At 35.6% G+C, this 5438-nt stretch overlaps 1 protein-coding gene across 1 annotated transcript in view; it reads left to right on the forward strand.

Annotated features, from left to right (window-relative positions):
* NFKB1 (nuclear factor kappa B subunit 1) overlaps nt 1-5438 on the forward strand; it is a 142669-nt gene that overhangs the window by 37568 nt on the left and 99663 nt on the right. The gene's annotated exons all lie outside the window — the stretch shown is intronic.

The raw sequence follows: 5438 nt of genomic DNA on the forward strand, positions 1-5438 counted from the left end.
GTACTCGGCATGCAGGCGAGAAAGTTGTATTTTTTTAAACAACTATATTACTAAGATTATGTGATTATGTCATGCACAATGGCCGAATAGTTCTGAAAACATTCTAATAAGCTGCTTTGCTGTGCTTTGCTGGATAATGACAGAAATGTATTGCTGTAAAAGAGACTTACAATAAAATGTGTGAATAGGCACCAGTTAACTATTTCAATATATTAGAATGCTTTCCTTAGTTTGTTGGTGTCTATATTATTAATATAATAATTTACCTCTAGAAAAAAGTGTGTTGATTACAGGAATAAAGCAGAACTAAAGTTCCATTATATGAACCCATGATCAGGCAGGTCCCTTCTGTAATAATCTCTCTTACTTGCCTGATCACTCCGGGTCCCTGGCAAAAAAGCTGAGCTAGGTATGCACAGCATCGGCTTTGGTTGTAGAATACCCAGCATTCCCAGCCCCCTTTGCCAGGAATAAATGAACTGCGTGGGAGTTATGTCATCCTGACCTGGCCAGTCAAGATGGCTGAAGATTGCAAGGAGGAAGCAAAGAAAGAAGAAAATGGCCCTGAGAGAGAACAGGGAACGGGGTGTAACGCGGGGTTTAGTCACACTTTAAAGTGTATCAAAGAGGGCTCTGTTACAGTAATTTCCCTTAACTTCATTACTGGAGATAAAGTTAAGGAAACATTTACAACAGGAAAAAAATTACAGGGGTTAAATTATTCTTTTACTTAATGAAAAAAAAAAGAAAACATTTTTAATGCCTGATGTTGGAGAGTCATTTCCTGTCTGGGGAAAAGTTTGTTTTGAAGTGAGAAAGTAAGGGTAAATCCCTCTAACAGAGCAGCAGATAGCAGTAAACCCCAACATTCTAATTCTTTCGTGCACTACCCAATAATATACATTACTTTATGGTACCATGCAGTACAAAGTGGATCTCTCCCACAGTTCACTGATTGATGAACCATGAATGCATCTTGTAATAAGAATTTGTGCACTGTAGAGCAGGTTTAACTAGCAAGCATCGTAATAAACTAACATTAACAGTCCCAGCACAACTTTACTAAAATGTTTGCTAAAATGTTAGCATTCTAAATAAAAAGGCTTGTGACTTATTGATTTCTCATTGCTGATTAGTAGTCATTAGAAGCAGCAATTACAATTTAGATTCTGAATTATAACGCAGCACTATGTCATTCCCTTAAATTTGACAGATGCACCCAGGACTGACCAAAAAAGTAGCAAAGGAAAGCCTAAATTCTTATCCAGTAAGATTCATGAGATACAACAAGTATGAAGTAGACTTGGGTATAGGATAAGGAATAGTTTGTAGACAACTTTGGCCATTTTTCTATAGTTCTCTAATTCTGTTCTATGTAGAAAACCCAAGTGGATCTAGATTCAAAAATAGACTCAATTTCTAACCTGGACCAGAAAAACCAAAGAGAACATTTAATTGGCTTATAAGGACAGGAAAGATCATTTTAAACCTATTTAAACATAGAAATGTGTTCCACCAAATCAAGATAAACGTGGGCCTCAAGTTTAGAATTTGGGTACCTCTATTGTTCCTAAGAAATATTTGTATAGAACAACAGCCAATCGAAGAATGAAAACCTTTTAAATGTTTCTCTAAAAACTCACTCAAGTATATTTTGTATTGTGTAGTTTTTCTTCATTAAACAAATTAAAAAAACAAAAACAAATGTAGCTTTCTTCTTTAAAATGTAAAAATTATTAGGTAAGCTATATATATTTGCAAAATTAAGTATATCTTCACATAAGTGTGTTTTGTAAGGTGCTCATTTTACAGACATCTAACTAAATATTTGCAAGGCTGGTCCTGTACATGTGCTATGTAGATAAGTAGGTAATCACACATACGTATGTGTCATGTCTCACCTGTTCCTCTGTCAATGCTTTCCTGTCTCTTTGAAAGCCTGCTTATAAAAAAGACAAGATTGATCACATGATATTCACATATTTTCCTTACGTAGGTATCTTGTAACATAAACTGCCGAGGTAAGTAAATTGCTATTGATGTGGACATCAACTATTGTATTCCACGCCTTCATTTTTTTCAGGAGTTGAGCCAGCTAACCACCTGAAATCACTTGTCTCAGCACATTTTTTAAGGGAGCAAAATGTCAAAGCTTTTGTCTTTTCTGGTTAATTTGCAACCACAGTCTTCCAATCTATACAGTCATATTAGAATTTTCCATCTGCATCCTCTAGGTTTAAATCACACTGTCTTTAGGCAAAGCAGCGCATTGCAAACACAAGGGGCAAACACGTTTCTGTGAAGTCTGCCAATGTCCTATTATATTTTGCAAAATAATACCCAGTTCAGGATGGTCATTTTGACCTTTGCAAATGTTAACTGTAATATTTGGTGGCAGAACAGTGCAGGGAAACTTCAGGATCTACAAGTTTAATAGAGCTGGAGGTTTATATTGTACTTATGTCCAGGCTGCTTGCATCAACATTATAACATGTTCAAAACAAGCAGTAAAAGCATTAAAAAACAATATCTTAAAGTCATGGCTGTAGCTGTAGGTATTGTGGGGAAATTAATCTACAAAACAAATGTCAGAGACACTGAAATGAAGGCTTCCTTATTTTTTATTCTAAAAATCTAGGTGGTAGGTCTAGAGTTGTTGGTGGTACACACATTGGGACTGATTTTTAGCAAAGTTCTTCAAGACTGGAGAAGATAGACCATTGTGGTCCAGCAAACCTGTAATAGATTTTTTAAAAGTTTTTAAAACTTTGAAACTATCACCTGTGTCATAGCAATTGACACAGCAAATTGTTCAGTGAGATCATCAGATCATAGTGCTATTATAACTTAGGCCCTATTTCACCTATGACCAGGCTTTCATAAATACCAGAAGGTTTTTATAACATTCATATATGCATGTTAGTAGGGTCTTTTAAAATGTTTAAAACATTTATTTAAAAAATGTTCAAACTTAACTTTATTGGCATCACGCAAGGATATTATTAAGCCTCTTACATGATATTATAGTACAGGTAACAAGTTCTTGTTATGGAGACATCAGAGGTCTAACCCATAGGGCCTGGTGTACATAGTGGCACCTTACAGTATATGCAGAAATGTAAAGCCTTCCAAATAATTTCTATAAGAAAGCCTATAGCAGCATCAAAAGACTTATTGTCTAAGAGACAAATCCTGCTGGTCCTTTCCGATGATAGGTAAGCTAATGGGAAAAAGGTATTGAAAGCTGTGCACCGCCATGCGGAACATGTACCAATACCAAAACATGTGTTTATGTATCAATAATCATGCACTTTCATTTGATAATATCCTACGTTGCCGCACTTTGACCTCATTACTTCTGCAATAAAAATAATTGAAACAACTTAAATACATGACAGGCATACAATACATACATTTTGAATTAACTTTATTAAAGATAAACCTTCTTACCTTCTTCGGATGGGTGCATCTGTGTTTTAGTGGTACAATAAAACATACAGAAAATGCAGGATGAGAGCTCTGCCATTACAGCCAAAAATAGTATTCCTTTTTTTTTAAACTGCAACATGCTGTTTTGAAGAAAAAAAAGGCGATCAAGACTGAATGGGAACGCAGAGCCTCCCACAATACCTACATCACACATTTCAGGAGGCTGTTGGGTGCCCCATCTGCCAATGTCCGATATTGAGAATGCACAGAAGGGGAAAGATAGCTGATCTCACGCATGCACAATAAGATTGGCACTTACCTGCGCAGTGGGAGATTGGGTGATGTACCCAGAAGAAGGCTGAAGATAGTAGCGCCCAGGGGTTGCTCGGTGCGTTTGAGATCAAACAGTATCTGCCTTTATTCATCTTTATTATATTGGGTTCCAATTATTAGTTTATAAAATAATAAGAACATTGTTTTTTAATCCAGCACACAAAAATACACCACATTTCTGGCATGACTTCTGTGGTGCCCTGAATGCAGGTGCATTTTGAGTGCAATAGCTAGCAAATGTATGAAGCATTCTTCACACTGACCACTACATTAATGTAATGACAGCTGTGGATTGTAATTATTGTTAGGGGGTTCCCTAAGCCCCCCAAATTAAAAGTTTGAGAAACGCTGGTCTACAGCATTTTGCTGGCATTTAGCAGAAAGTTAAAAAGCATTTACAAAGTTCAAGTATGATCCTAAATGCTAGAAAAAGGCTTTAACAAATAAACAGTGAACTGATTTTTGCACATTTAATAGGACACATTCTTACCTCTTGCAAACTACTGCCACAATTTTAAGCAATTTGAGGGGGTTCAGTTGTCTTAGCACCGAAGGAGGCACATTTTTTAACTTTTTGTACTGTCTTCTTTTTTGTCATAAAAAAATATCTCTCTTAGCAATTAGAATGCTACTGTTACACTTTTACCCTACAGCCATGCTGCGTGTGAGTGCTCAGCCTAGGGGTAATTAACCCATGGTTATACTTAAAACCAACATATATAAAATATGTACGAAATGAATTGTTAATTTTATACAGTTCTCTGAATGTTAACTTGTAAATTGAAACTGCTGACTTGAGACATCATGTCCTTTTTATAACATATCTGTAAATCCTGTGAAGGTGTATGATGTACAGCTATTTGATACATAAGCTAAAATTTCTGTGTTTTTTGTTCCAGTTGTTTATAAATCCTTGGCTAAACTATATACTACCTGAAGGCAAAATACAGACGTCCTAAGGAGTTAAAATTATTGTAATTAGTGTGTATACCATAGCAATAAAAGAACTACAAATGTACCACCAAATGTGAAAAATGAAGCTCAGAATGAAGATGTTTAATTTAGTATCTGCTCTGTCTTCATTTCCTCTATGTTTTTATTTCTTCCTTTGCCAAAGCTACCTTTTTCTTAAAAGGCATGTTGTAAAAAAACATTTGTTGGTCTAAGAAAGTAAACAGAAAATATTAAATGTACCTTAGCTTTTTATTTATTTTGTAAACTAATGTTTAAGAAAAAAAAGTAATAGCGTATACATTCAATATTTAGGAAAGATCCTTTCCAAGGACAAAGGACTGAACGAGCACTGTACATACAGCCATACACAGCAAAGCAAATCTTTAACAAAGTGTAAACTACCTGCTGCATTTAAAAAAGAGATTTTAAAACAGTATTTTTCAAGCAGGGTTCCTCCAGATTTTGCTAGGGGTTCCACAAGTAATGAGCAATTTGTGATTCTCAGCTCAGATACCAATAATCTTTTTGGCTATCTGTAAGGATGGCAGTCTTCTCAAAGCCTAGCAATGTAAAAGGCATTCTTCTACTGACCACCACAGTAATATACTGTGAGCTGTGAATATAGAAATATAACAGGGGATCCCTGAAGACTGCTTTAAATAGAAGCCTGCTCTGAGTGAAACATGGTAGCTGACTTTGCGGACTACACCTTCTGAAAAGCC

The sequence above is a fragment of the Pyxicephalus adspersus genome, chromosome 3 (genome assembly GCF_032062135.1).
Source record: "Pyxicephalus adspersus chromosome 3, UCB_Pads_2.0, whole genome shotgun sequence".
In the NCBI taxonomy this organism is placed as follows: Eukaryota; Metazoa; Chordata; class Amphibia; order Anura; family Pyxicephalidae; genus Pyxicephalus; species Pyxicephalus adspersus.